Source organism: Oryctolagus cuniculus, chromosome 6, assembly GCF_051225735.1.
Source record: "Oryctolagus cuniculus isolate XC-2025 breed Fujian yellow rabbit chromosome 6, ASM5122573v1, whole genome shotgun sequence".
Lineage (NCBI taxonomy): Eukaryota > Metazoa > Chordata > Mammalia > Lagomorpha > Leporidae > Oryctolagus > Oryctolagus cuniculus.
The window spans coordinates 128,371,577-128,386,357 of record NC_142872.1 but is presented as its reverse complement, the minus strand read 5'-3'; the positions used below and the strand labels follow the sequence as shown (position 1 = coordinate 128,386,357).

The 14,781-nt window shown below is 49.2% G+C and overlaps 1 long non-coding RNA gene across 2 annotated transcripts; it reads left to right on the top strand.

Moving 5' to 3' along the window:
- The first annotated feature begins 2,604 nt into the window (after nt 1-2,604).
- On the top strand, nt 2,605-4,693 carry LOC149126296 (uncharacterized). 2 transcript variants are annotated; one of them, XR_016234948.1, is made up of 3 exons: nt 2,605-2,846; nt 3,757-4,179; nt 4,277-4,693. It is a non-coding gene; the product is annotated as an uncharacterized LOC149126296 (long non-coding RNA). The 2 variants fall into 2 exon arrangements; XR_016234947.1 differs by lacking the exon at nt 3,757-4,179.
- The last annotated feature ends 10,088 nt before the right edge of the window (nt 4,694-14,781 follow it).

The window sequence follows — 14,781 nt, the reverse complement described above, 5'->3', positions numbered from 1 at the left end:
AATGGAGCAGCTGGGACTCGAACCTGCATCCCTATAGGATGCTGGTGCTGAAGGCGGCAGCTTAACCCTCTAGGCCACAATGCTGGCCCCAAAATGTGATGTTAAATGTTAAAATACAAAATGGAAAATGCAAAGATATGGACTTGTTAGGGATAGACTTTGAAAGTATAAACTTGAATGAGGAAAGCAAGTTGTAGAATGATGTGTTCAGTGTGATGCCGTATGAAATAAAAGCAATACCACAAATTCAAGACTATATACTAGGGGCCAGCACTGTGGCACAGTGGGTAAAGCGCCATCTGCCATGCCAGCATCACATATGGACACTGATTCAAGTCCTGGCCACTCCACTTCTGATCCAGCTTCCTAGAGTGTGTCTGGGAAAGCAGCAGAAGATGGCCCAAGTCCTTGGGCCCCTGCACCCATGTTGGGAGACCTGGAGGAGGCTCGAGGCTCTTGGCTCCTGGCTTCAGCCTGGCCCAGCTCTGGCCATTGCAGCCATTTGGGGAGTGAACCAGCAGATAGAAGATCTCTGTCTCTCTCTGGCTCTGATTTTCAAATAAACAAATAAATATTAAAAAAGACTATATATTCAATATAATATTGCTAAGAGCTACACACACACATATATACAAGTTTTAAATGACAGACTGAAGGCATACATGCTAAATTCATCATTGTAGTTACTTTGAGTAACTACCCATCATTTTTTTCCTCTTTTAATAAAAAAGAAGAAAGCCTTGGGGTGGGAGTTTTGGCACAGCAAACTAAATTACTGCTTGGGATGTCCACTTCCCATAACCAAATGTCTGGTTCAAGTCCTGGCTACTCTGCTTCCAGTCCAGCTTCCTGCTAATGTGTGTCCTGGGAGACAGTGGACAATGTCTCAAGTACTTGAATCCTTGCTACCCAAGTTCCAGGCTCCTGGCTTCACCCTGGCTCAGCCTCAGCTGTAGCAAGGATTTGGGGAGTGAACCAGTGGGTAGAAGATATCTCTCTCTCTCTCTCTCTCTCTCTCTCTCTCTGTCTCCCCCCTCCCTTATTTAAAAATCAAATAACAAACAAGAAGGAAAAGCTTTAAAGTCCTGGAGGACAAACATTGTCAGCTGAATTTCGGTTGGTGCTTGGAGTGTAAGATCACTTTTCTATATTAAAAAGTATTTTTCCCCTTAGAAAACAAAAAATATGCTTATGTGGTCTAGTGTTGGGTATTTAAGAGTATTTCTCCAAGTTTGTGGGAAAGTGGAATTAAAGGTAAGCATATTTTGGAAAAATGCTCCAAAAAGTTTTGGGATACAGCATAGTTTTTTCATACTGTGCATGGCCATGAACTCTGACGCCCCCTGTATGTGTGCGTTGTGTTGGGAGGGGAGCAGTCGGTGAAGACTTTGACCATGGTCCTTCAGGAATAACCATTTGCAGGCAACAGGAATGAATGAGTGCCTAAGGCATTTAAACGCGGACAGTCGGCTGAGGTTCTACAATACCGCAGGCTGGTTGATCCTGTGGTGGAAGCTGGGCCCTTCTGCCCATATGTGATGCTGGCATGGCAGATGGCGGGATCCTAAGTGGAGCGGATGGGACTGGAACTGGTGCTCCTATGGGATGCCGGTTAACCTGCTGGGCTACAGTGCCTGCCCCTGAGATGGCTTTTTAAACAAACTTTTTTGAAAATAAACATTTTGGCACTTGGGATGCTTTGAGTGAAGGAAGAAAAATAGAGGGAATTTAGTTGAAAAATAATTCCTGAAATCTTGGGGTCTGCCGCATCTTCCGCAGCCGCCGTGCTGGTCAGCTGAGCCGGGGTGCAGCTGCCGGCTCCAGGGCGCTGAGCGCTTGTCAGAGCCATCCTGCCTGGTGGCCCAAATCCTGGCAAGTGCGTTAGACGTTAGAGGGAATCCCATGGCTTCCCGAGACCCAAAGGCAGGTGTAGCGTTGCCTATTTTATACGAAAATATTCACAAGGAGCAAACTGACTTGGCAATACATCTACAGAGTTTGTTCTGTCTTGAGTCTTACCTGCTCTATATCTTTTCGGGGTGGGGGCGCTGTTTGGGGGTCCGATGAGACCAGTAGGCGCCTGAGGCGATCTGAAATGCAGCGAAGCTGGCTCACGCGTGTCCTCACTATGCTTTGAGAGGAGAAAACTGCCACTCTCCTGGGAACCCCGCCCTCGCGGGTGGGGGTGCATCCTCAGACACCCCAGCCTCGCTTCCAGCCTTCCCGGAATCCCCCGCAGGAGTTGTTGTCCACAGCCTGCCTGGCAAATGCACACGCGCCCGGGCGCCAGCTTCCCAGCGGAGCCTTCCTGGGAGCTTCGGCCGCTGCCGCCTCTGCCCCGCAGGGAATATCCCTGGGTTTGCTGTGTTTGGCTCATGGGCGCCTCTCTGCTCACTTCCGTTCCGCGGCAGGCGGCGGTGGCTCCTATCCGAGGCGAAGGTGCTCAGATGTGCGCTTCCGAATGGCATCTGAGCTCTGAAAGCCTTAGCAGAGGTGGTTGGAATCTTGCCTTGCGGTAAGGAAGGCTGTCGGAGGTGAGAGCAGACAGAGGGCAGTGCTGAGCAGGGTAGCAGGTGTAGTGGGGGTAGGGCAGCTGTCAGGACCCACGGGCACCTTTCCAGGAGCTGAGAGACCTGCCCAGCGGCTCAGACTGGGTAAGCAAGGTTACAAAGTGGAATGAAGAGAGAGTGCATCTGCCAGGCCAGGCGGGCATCTCAGCAAAGAACGGAGGGCTGCATTCAGACTGGGGCTCAGAAGGCAGTGGGATCCGGGTCTTCCAGCTGTTTCTCCTGTCCTGTGCTCTCAGCCTCTTCTCCTGGGCCAAGGCTTTCCTGGGTGTGCAACAGGTAAAATTCCTCCCCAGGTTTTATTGCCCAGTGTTTTCAGACTGGGTAACCCCACTAGGCTCCAGCGAAAGGCAGCCTTCTGGGTTCTTTCCTGGGTGGAAGGCAGGGACCACCTGTGACGTTATGGGGCTGTGGGCTGCTCCCAGCGTGCACTTGCCCGAGGGCTGCTGTGTTCCTTTCTGTGTATGCTTTGTTCACACACGTGGGCTAATTTCTCTCTGCCTAACCAACAAAAACCAGTCCCTGAACAGAGCCTCGGATACAACCCTGTGGCACCGCCATCATGGAGGGAAGACACAGGGCGGAGGGTTTCGCTGTCAGCCAGGGACATGCGTGCCAAGCCCAAGGGCACAGCCTGCTAAACACTGCTGTGACAAGCTGGCTCCTTCACCCCTGTGGTATCGTTCCCCAGAGCCAAAACATAAATGGAATCATGAGAATATTATCAGATCAACCCAGATGGGGGTGGGGGTTGGGTATTATCCAAGGTATCTGACCTCTGGCTGAGTATCTCTGCCTGTTCCAGATACTACAGAGGGGCCAAGAGCCTGGGCTTGCCTCCCCTCCCCCGCCTTCAGTTCACCCTGGGGTCCTCAATGTGACCCTCGGGGGGTGGGGGCGCGAGGTGCAGCTCCTTCCCTTTGGAGAAACGGCTTTTCTCTTGGACATCCAGCCCTGACTCGCTCCCCCACTCAACCCCTCTCTTCCTTCCTGCTGCCACCGCTGCTGGGCTGTGCCCTGTTGCCTCCACATTGGCATCTCAGGCTCCATGCTCCAGGTGTGCAAGACAGACAAGGGGAGGAGGGGCCTTCCTCCTGTCTGCCCCGGGGATGGAGCGCTCACCAGATAAGCAGAACGTTCCTCCTGCCTGATTAGCAAGGTCACGGCTATGTCCTTTGTCATTGTGCAGGTGTCCTATTGCGGGTCGTACCTAATCCCAGGGACACGGGGGAGCGTTGCCCTGCCACTGCACGAGCCTGGCTCTCCGTGCTGCTGCTCGCCTTGGTAACACCGCCTTACCCCTCAATGGCAGGCTTCACTCCACTCAGCGGCCAAGGTCATTTCAGAGTTTCATACCTGCAGAACACACCTTGTAAGCAACTCTTACCTCTCCCTGTGACTGCAGGTGGAACATCCATGTGACATGTTAACCTTGATTAAAATACATTTCCTTAGCAGAGGTTCCCCAACTCAAAGTCACCAGGAAAACTTAAAATATTTCTGAAAAGATATGCACAACACAAAAGACAAGCATGGACTTGTTTTCTTTATATGTAACGAGCTCTGACAAGTCAACAAGAAAAAGACTATTAATAGAGAAAATGAGCAACAGGTAAGAATAGTTCACACATTCACTCATACAAATTGAAACGATTTATATAAAAATACCACTGCTACGATGCCTAACTGAATTTTTTTTTTTTTGACAGGCAGAGTGAACAGTGAGAGAGAGAGACAGAGAGAAAGGTCCTCCTTTGCCGTTGGTTCACCCTCCAATGGCCGCCACGGCCGGCACGCTGCTGCTTGCGCACCGAGCTGATCTGATGACAGGAGCCAGGAGCCAGGTGCCCCTCCTGGTCTCCCATGGGGTGCAGGGCCCAAGCACCTGGGCCATCCTCCACTGCACTCCCTGGCCACAGCAGAGAGCTGGCCTGGAAGAGGGGCAACCGGGACAGAATCGGGTGCCCCAATCCGGACTAGAACCCGGTGTGCCGGCGCCGCTAGGCGGAGGATTAGCCTAGTGAGCCACGGCGCCGGCCCTAACTGAATATTGAGGTATCATTTTTCATTTATGAGATTGGCAGGAAAAATAAGACACTACAATTAATAAAAACATTCACAACAGAGCTCTCATGGATTGCATGGCTCTCATCAGAATGTATCAAAATGATCCAGACATGTATTTTTTTTTAAAAGATTTTATTTATTTATTTTAAAGTCAGAGTTACACAGAGAGAGGAGAGGTAGAGAGAGAGGAGGTCTTCCATCCGATGGTTCACTCCCCAAGTGGCCGCAATGGCTGGAACTGTGCCGATCTGAAGCCAGGAGCCAGGAGCTTCTTCCGGGTCTCCCACGCGGGTGCAGGGCCCAAGGACTTGGGCCACCTTCCACTGCTTTTCCAGGCCACAGCGGAGAGCTGAATCGGAAGTAGAGCTGCCGGGTCTCAAACCAGCGCCCATATGGGATGCTGGCGCTTCAGGCCAGGGTGTTAACCTGCTGTGCCACAGCGCCAGCCCAGCATGTATTCTTTCTCAACAAAGTTTATTTATTCATTTATTTGAAAGCACCAGTGAGAAGTAGAGAAGAAGTGAGGGAGACAGAGGGAGAAAAGGAAGGGACAGAGAGAGTTCTGCTGTTTTCCCAGATGCATTAGCAGGAAACTAGATTGGAAGTGGAGTAGCCAGGATTCAAAGTAGCACTTTCCGGGTCCAGTGTCCCAAAAGTGGTGTAACCTGCTGAGCCATACATGACGCCAGCCCCAGGCAAATATCCTTGACCTAATGATTTCACCACCTAATGATGTGGTGATGTCTTAACAGGAGTGTGAAAATGGACATGCAGGAAGTTCATGGCAGCATTTCTTGTAATAGCAAAACTCAAAGACCGCCCAAGTGTTTGTCAGTGAGCAGTGGGGTAAATGCATTGTACCATGGCGACCCACAGAAGGTGTATGTCACTGTACGCAAGTATGATGTCGATCTGTGATCATGTGACATTCTCCGAGCTGTGTTGTGAAGTGAAAAGAGAAAGGTGCAACACTTCGTTGTAGCATCTCTGTACAAGTATGGGCAGTTATGAACGTGTCTACACATGCACATTCAGAAGTGTGTGTGGACTATTTCTGAAACTGGCAGTAGGTTGTCTTGAGCAAGAAGAGGTTTACTTTACATATGTTTTCCCTTTTTTTTTTTTGGACAGGCAGAGTTAGTGAGAGGGAGAGACAGAAAGGTCTTCCATCTGCTGGTTCACTCCCCAAGTGGCCACAACGGCCAGAGCTGTGTTAATCCTAAGCCAGGAGCCAGGAGCTTCTTCCTGGTCTTCCACGCGGGTGCAGGGGCCCAAGGACTTGGGCCAGCTTCCACTGCTTTCCCAGGTGACAGCAGAGAGCTGGATAGGAAGTGGAGCAGCCAGGACTCAAACCGGCGCCCATATGGGATGCTGGCAAGGCAGGCAGAAGATTAACCTGCTGCGCCACAGTGCCAGCACCCTGAATTTATTTTTACTGTGAACATGTACCATTTCATTTCATTAAAAAAAAAAAAAAAAAGACTATTGTCGGGTTCCTCCCTAGACCAACTGGATCTGAGTGCCTGGGGGTTGGAAACAGACATTTATGTGTTAGAAAAGATCTCCGCTTGGAGAACTAGCTGACTGTAGGACTGGGACAGGGAACGTACAAGGAGCCAAAAGGAATGTAGGACTCAGAAATGTCAGAGGGACGCAGTAGCCAGTCTAAAGAGGCTTTCAGTGACCGAAACTGGAACAGTTGAGCAATGAGATAAATAACATAGTATTGGATAAGGACCCAGAGTATAAAATAAATATCCATGAGCCCAAATTGTTGTAAATAAATAATTGAATAAATAAATGGGGAAGAAGAGCTGCATCTCTCTTACAGGAAAATTCCAAGAATTCCAAAAGGTTTGTGTAGACGCTGCCTTCTCCAGTAAGTGAGGCTTAACCCCCACCTCCCCCTTGACTGTGGGTTTCGCTTTGTGACTTTGCTCACAAAGAGGACACCGTTGGGGGAGGAGCGGGAAACCGGATCCTCAGCAGGTTTGGCAGAGTGAGGTTGCCTATCAGGGATATCATCAGCAGTGATAAATCAGGTTGATAGTGAGGACTTTGAAAGGCTGTGATAAGCTGGCTCCTTCACCTCTGCGCTATCATTCCCCAAATCCAAAATGCACATGTATCGGGGAGGGGGGGGGTGGCAGCAGATATGATCCAAGATATTCAACAAAGACTCTCCAAAACTGTCCAAGGTCATGAAAGATAAGGAAACAGAATCCCGGAACAGAGGAGTCCCAAGAGACAAGATGACTACATGCGCTGAGGTATTCTGATTGGCATCCTGAAAAAGGAAGAGCATATTAGTGGAAAAACAGTACAATCCAGATAGATTGTAGGGCTGAGTTAATAATGAAACACAGAGGTGAAACTCCCGGCCGTGCTGCTGGCCAGCGTGGCCCCAGCCCACCACTAGCGCTTTGTGGCCATTTCAGCACAGTGCAGGCTCCCACACTTGGGGGTGCAGTGGAATCCCAGAGGCTATTCCTCCTGTAGACACCGCGGTGGATATTCTGATTACTCAGGTCCACGTGGGCTCGAGGACATGCTCTCCAATTAAAAACAAGACCCAGATTTTTTTTTTTTTATTATTTGTTCGTCTCTTGCATTTGAAGTACCCAGCGGTGATGTTCTTGACCTCAGATTCTTTGCCTTGGACCTTACCAACCAACCACACAACTGTAACCAACAACTTGACCAAATTTCCCACCTCTCTCAATTTTAGAGGCCTATCCATCCCCATGGTTTCTTGTTGTCATCAACCTTCCTTGGGTTCATTGAGCGTTCAGCACAGAGGGTCTCACTCACCTGAGGGATGCAAGCCCACCAAAGGGTGAGTAAGAAGGGTAGGGTTGGCTGGCGCCGCAGCTCACTAGGCTAATCCTCCGCCTGCGGCACTGGCACCCCAGGTTCTAGTCCTGCTTGGGGTGCCGGATTCTGTCCCAGTTGCTCCTCTTCCAGTCCAGCTCTCTGCTGTGGTCCGGGAAGGCAGTGGAGGATGGCCCAAGTGCTTGGGCCCTGCACCCACATGGGAGACCAGGAGGAAGCATGTGGCTCCTGGCTTTGGATCAGTGCAGCGCCGGCCGTAGCGGCCATTTGAGGGGTGAACCAACGGAAAAGGAAGACCTTTCTCTCTAACTCTGCCTGTCAAAAAAAAAAAAAAGGGCAGGGTTGTTTTTCCTTGTTTTTCCTTTCGTATTTGAGAGGCAGAGAGACAAGGAGAGATATAGACAGAGAGACAGACAGATGGATCTCCCATCTGCTGGCCTACTCCCAAGTGCCCACAATAGACAGGGCTGGACCAGGCCAAAGCCAGGATCTAGGAACTCAACCCACGTCTGCCACCTGGATAGCAGGGACCCAGCTACTGGAGCCATCACCTGGTATCTCCCAGGGTGTGCATACAGGAAGCTGGATTTGAAGCAGAGCTGGAAAGAGAACCCAGGCACTCTGATACTGAATCCGGACAACCCAACCAGTGTGCCAAACACCCGCCCCTAAGACTGGCGGCTTTGAGAACTCCATGTGTCCACCCTTGTGGGTGAGGGTAGTCTTCAGTACCCTGCTGAAGCAGCATTGACCGTGACACCTGCAGAGTCAGTGCCTTCCTCTGCGTGGCTCAGGAGTCCTGGCTGAGCTGACTTTTTTTTTTTCCCTAAGGTTGATGTATTTATATTGAAAGTCACAGTTACAGAGAGAGGGAGACACGGAGGCTGAGTTGACTCTTAAATGTCCCCGAGTCTCCAATGCCTCACGACTAGGTGGCGGCACAGAAAGAGGGAAATGCATTTTTAATAAGGACTACTGGGCTTCTGAAATGTCACATTTTAGATGCATTGCATTGGAAACCACAATCTGATATTGCGCTCATAATTACGATGTCCATCAATAAGCCGTGAGTGCATTGGAACAAAAATCTGCGGAAGAAAGACAGACCAGGGACTTTATCCATTATGTAACATCTCCAGTCTATTTGGGGCACTCAATGAGTTTCTTAACAGAATTCTTACCATCACTTGATGTGTGATCAGTGTGAAATGAACAAACACTGAAAATAAGGAATTAATAGGAAAACTGCTGACACATTGTCCCTTCTGATTGTCCTGGCCTAGCAGAACCAGAGAGTCCTCCGGCATTCATTCACATTTGGGTCATATTCTTTTATTTTCCAATACAGGCATGATGACAACAGGAGTTTGTTTGCAGAGTGAGAGCAATTTCAGTGTATGGTGTGCTTCTAGGGGCATCTTGTGTGCCCTTCTGTAGGTTCTCCCCGCTCGTGGTCCCTCCACCCGGGACTCTCTTGCCCAAACCAAGCCATCACCATCACCCTCTCCAAACAATGTTCCTTGTTAATTCCTACTTAGTCTTAGCTTAATGGTCATTTTCTTGTCCTTTCTCTGCCACTGATAGGGACCCTTCCAGTGTGTTCCCAGCACACCCTGTCCTCTGTCATAACTCCCAGCATTTAAATTCTGTATCTTCTTTTTTGTTTGTTTGTTTGTTTTTGTTTGTTTGTTTAAAGACCTATTTACTTATTTGAAAGGCAGAGTTACAGAGAGGCAGAGGCAGGGAGAGAGAGAGGTACTCCATCCTCTGATTCTCTCCCCAGATGGCCACAATGGCCGGAGCTAGGCCAATCCAAAGCCAGGAGCCAGGAGCTTCTCCCAGGTCTCCCACATGGGTTCTGGGGCCCAAGCACTTGGGCCATCTTCTACTGTTTTCCGAGGCCAAAGCAGAGAGCTGGATTGGAAGTGGAGCAGCTGGGACTTGATCCAGTGCCCATATGGGATGCTGGCATTGCAGGCGGTGGCTTTACCCACTACAACACAGTGCCGCCCCTGAATCCTGTATCTTCTTTCCACTAAACTAAGCTCTGTGATGACAGCAACTGTGCCTATCACATTCCCTGCTTTATCTCTAGCTCATGACATAGTGCAGGGCAAACATTCATTGCTAAATAGTCTCAAAGGATGTTGCATAAATAGACACCAATCCTTCAGTGGATGTGTGCTTAGACATAAGCCTACCAATAATCTAAGGAGAATTCTGTCATCCCCAACAATTGGGATAGTCATGCCACCCAGCCCATTGTCACCGGGGGTGGATTTGAGCCATAGATGGCAAGGTTACAGGGGAATGGTGGCATTAGACTGAATGTCACTTGGGGACATTCAGTTTGGCAGGGGTGGGGGAATGGGAAGGGTGAAAAGGGGAATTTGAACGGGGCATCCAGGGCATGAATCTGTCCTTAGCAGGCACAAGTATTGTGATTAAGAAATCGGTGGCTGTAGCGCTTTGGAAGTCCTCCAGCATAGCCAGGAATGCCAGGTAGGTAGGTGTCTGGCCCAGCGGCTAAGAGGCCAGCTGGGATGCCTGTGTCTCATTTTGGAGAGCCTCAGTCTGATCCCCGCTCCAGTCCCTCACTTCAGCTTCTGTTGATGCAGACCCTGGCAGAGCTGATGGTTGACATAACTGGGCTCCTGACACCTTGAGGGAGACCTGGGTTGAGTTCCTGGACCTCGGCTTTAGCCCCAAGGGGTCATTATGGTACATTTGGCAAGTGAGTCCTTGGATGGGAGCACTCTCTGTTTCTCTCTCCAACTCTCAAATAAATAATTTTTGTAAGAAAGGGGCCCACCTGGGCGTAGCAGATAAAGTGCTGCCTGTGGTTTCTGCATCCCACATGGGCGCTGGTTCGAGTCCCAGCTGCTCCACTTCTGATACAGCCCCCTGCTAATGTGCTTGGGAAAGCAGCAGAAGATAGCCAAATGCTTGGGCCCTTGCACCCATGTGGGAGACTCTGAGGAAGCTCCTGAATCCTGGCTTTGGACTGGCCCAGCTCCAGCTATTGTGGCCATTTGGGGAGTGAACTGCGGATGGAAGATCTCTGTCTCTCTGCCTCTCTCTGTCTCTAACTCTGCCTCTCAAATAAAATAAATCTTTAAAAAATTTTTTTAAATAAGGGAAACAGAATAAGATATCTTATAAAACCTTGGCAGTAAATTGTAGGATGATGAGTTGGTTATTAAGACAGCTAAAGCCGATCCTGACGAGTGTCAATGCATTGTCTACTAAGTACGTTCTACTCATTAGACATTGGGAGAAGTGAAGCTTCATGCAGAAGCAGTCCCGTAGACGGGGTGAAACCACAGATGTGAGGCAGGAGGCAGCAAGGCTGCGAGCCTCGGTGATCTGTTCCAGCTGCAGGAACACAGGAGGCTCCGGGAATATGGTTCACTGCTGTTGTGACTTTAAAGATTATTTTTTAAGCTTTTTGTTTATTCTTTTAAAATGGCAGAGAAGGATCGAGAGCTCCCATCTGCAGCTTCACTCCCCCACAGTGCCGACAGAGGGGGCTGAACCAGGCAAAGCCAGAGCTGGGAACTCAATCCAGGGCTTCCCTGAGGGTGACAGGAACCCAGCACCCTGAGCTGCAGCCCGCCGCCTCCCTGGGTGTGCATTGGCAGGCAGCTCGGATGGGGGGCCCAGCTGGGCCGCTACTCCAGGCATGCAACAGGGGACGCAGGCGTCCCAAGTGGTATCTTTCCCACACACCAAATGCTCGCCCCATAAGATTATTTAGTATGTAGACGGGAAAACAGGAATTACCCTGTAACATAATCACTTTGTCATCCCAGGAATAACACCATGACTTAAAAAAAAATACAAAACTTAGAAATCCTCTTCTGTCCTGTTTTCACAAGTAAATTCTGTCCATTAGAACTTTCTATGATGGTGGGAATGTACTATATCTGTGAAGATAGGTATACTGGCCAATAGCCACATGTGACTATTGAACACTTATTTATTGATTTGTTAGGATTTATTTATTTATTGAAAGGTATAAAACAGAGAGAGAATTGATCTTCCATCCTCTGATTCACTTCCCAAATAGCCTCAATGGCTGGGGCTGGTTCAGGTTGGAACCAGGAGACTGGAACTCCATCTGGGTCTCCCATGTGGGTGGCAGGGACACAAGCACTTGGATCGTTTTCCACTGCTTTCCAAGATGCACAAGCAGAGAGCAGGATCAGAAGTGTAGCAGAGGCTGGTGCTGTGGCCTCGTAGGTAAAGCCGCTGCCTGCAGTGCGGGCATCCCATATGGAGACTGGTTCTAGTCCTGGCTGCTCCTTTTCCAATCCAGCTCTCTGCTATGTCCTGGGAAAGCAGTAGAAGATGGCCCACGTCCTTGGGCCCCTGCACCCACGTGGGAGACACAGAGGAAGCTCCTGGCTCCTGATTTCAGATTGGCATAGCTCAGGCAGTTGTGGCTATCTGGGGAGTGAACCAGTGGATGGAAGACTCTCTCTCTCTCTCTCTCTCTCTCTCTCTCTGCCTCTCTGTAACTCTGGCTTTCAAATTAATAAATAAATCTTTGAAAAAAAAAATTGGGGCAGCCAGGATTTTAACCAGTGCCCACATAGGATGCCAGTGTTGTAGGAGGCAGCTTAACCCTGTGAGCCACAATGCCAGCCCCTTGAGCATCTAAAATGTGGCTAATGCCTATGACAAGCTGACTTTCTTATTTGAATTAGGCTGAACTCATTTGAAATTGACCTTTATGGTGCCACACATAGCCCTGAGCAATGTGGGTTTGGACGTTGCCTGTAACGGCAAAGGGAGAAGGAGGCCTTGCAAGAGGGGGTGGGGGACCTCAGATCTCTCTACGTCAACTCACCCTGGAGTATAAGCCAGAGTGTGTTCATGTGGCAAGTACTGCCCTAAACTCACCCATGCATTATCCCCTGGAATCCTCAGAACAGCCTTGAGGCGGGTTCTCTTACTAGCCAAGGACACAGGGGCGCGGAGAAGTTAAAGCATTTGCCGCATCTTATAGTTTCCAAGTGATTAAACTTGACTTTTAATCCAAGAAAACAACTATCTGAGCGTGTGTTCTTATTCACCATGAAAAGTAGCTCCCAGTACCCGATAATTCATTGCTTTACTTGCAACGTGCGCACTCTGTTACATTTTATATTTCTTCGCATATTCATCCACTGGGCACATACTTCCTGAGCGGTTACTTTGTACAGAGTGATACGCTAGGCACGGGGGATAGCACGTGGGTAAGGGATGAGCTTGCTCCTGGGCAGGTGGGTATAGATCAGAGGTAAGAGGCAGCCACAAATCGCTGCACACAGGGCTAGCAGCTATGGAGCTTTGTGCAAAGTACGAGGACAGCTAGGTGGCCAGAAAGGTTGAGATGTTGAAGGCTGAGAGCACAGTGGCTGGCTCTGTGGCTTAGCAGGTAAGGCTGCCCATCGCCTACGGTCCCGGCATCCCGTATGGGCACTGGTTCGAGTCCTGGCTGCTCCACTTCTGATCCAGCTCCCTGCTAATGGCCTAGGAAAAGTCATGGAAGATGGCCCACGTGCTTAGGCCTCTGCACCCACATGAAATACCCAGATGAAACTCTTGGCTCCTGGCTTCAGCCTGGGCCAGCCCTGGAAGTTGCAGCCAGCTGGGGAGTGAACCAGCAGATGGCCAATCTTTTTGTCTGTCTCTATCTCTCTCTGTGTCTCTCTGCTCATATAAATAAATAAATAAATATTTTTTAAAAAGTGAAAAGAAAAAGCTACAATAGTAATATATATTAGTCATATTTGTATATAAGTTACTTTTTCTTACCTTCAGATTCTTCTACCTTGAGAAAAAGAAATATACATAGCAGACAAGAATTAGATGACAATTTTATGTCTGCTTTATTTTTAGAATAAGGAAACAGTTAGCTGGAATTTAGGGTTTGAGGTCCACGTTTTTTGAAACTCTGTTCAGTAGAGCATTTAACATTGAAGTCCTTTGTTTTTCTCCATACCCTCCCTTAATCTATAATTGTTGAATTTTCTTTTTTGAAGATCCTATTACATAACCCTTGTTAATGTTTTTTTCTTTAATTCTTACTTGGCAAACTGAGGGTTTGCTTATGATTCTGATATTTCTTTTTTTTTTTTTTTAAGATTTATTTATTTGAAAGACAGAGTTCACAGACAGAGAGAGATTGATTTTCCATCTGCTGGTTCACTTCCCAAATGGCCACAATGGCTGGGGCTGGGCCGGGCCGAAGCCAGGAGCTGGGAGCTTGCTCTGGGTCTCCCATATGAATGGCAGGGGCCCATGCACTTGGGCCATCTTCTGCTGCCTTCTCAGGGGCATTAGCATGGAGCTGGATGGAAGTGGAGCAGCTGGACTCAAACTGCAACACAGCGTTGCAGGCAGCAGCTTGCGTCTAGTATTTCTGCTTCCCTGTTAGCAGCTTCACAAAACTTGCATGAGGATTCATCGCGTCATGATGACCGTGGTGTCCGTAATGATCACCAGCTTAAGAACGGCCTGCAGTTCAGTATGGCTGAGGTGCTGGGCGTGGGGCAGGGGACAGAGAAAATTCTGACAGTTACCAGCTGGCCGCCTCTAGCGAGCTCCTCAAACTTTCTGAACTTCAGATTCCTCTTCTACCTTGAGAAAATTGCAGCAAGAATTCAATAACACTGACAAGTAGAAACACTGAGTGTGGAGCCAGAAACGTGACCGTCCCTCAGCAAACGTTCACAGCTTTCCTCCACAAGGCCTGGATACCCTGTGTTGCATTTGATTGATTGATTGATTTGTATACCAATCAGATATTTATCTTATCATTACTCCACCAAATAAACACAAAAGCTGACAGATGAACTTCTGTGCTGCCGAGAGTTCAAGAGAGAAGGCATTCAATTGATTTTTTTTTAAGATTTATTTTATTTATTTAAAAGAGTTACAGAGAGAGGTAGAGCCAGAGAGAGAGAGAGAGAGAGAGAGAGAGAGGGGTCTTCTATCCGCTGGTTCACTCCCCAAATGACCACAACGGCCAGAGGTGAGCTGATCAGAAGCCAGGAGACAGGAGCCTCCTCCAGGTCTCCCACGCAGGTGTAGGGGCCCAAGGACTCAGGTCATCTTCTACTGCCTTCCTAGGCCATAGCAGAGAGCTGGACAGGAAATGGAGCAGCCAGGACTCGAACCAGTGCCCATATGGGATGCCAGCACTGCTGGCCACAGCTCTAACCCGCTGCGCCACAGTGCCAGCCCCTTAATTGATGTTTAAGACAAGGTTGCCAGGGTCGATGCTGTGGCATAGCAGATAAAGCCGCCACCTGCAGTTCCAGCATCC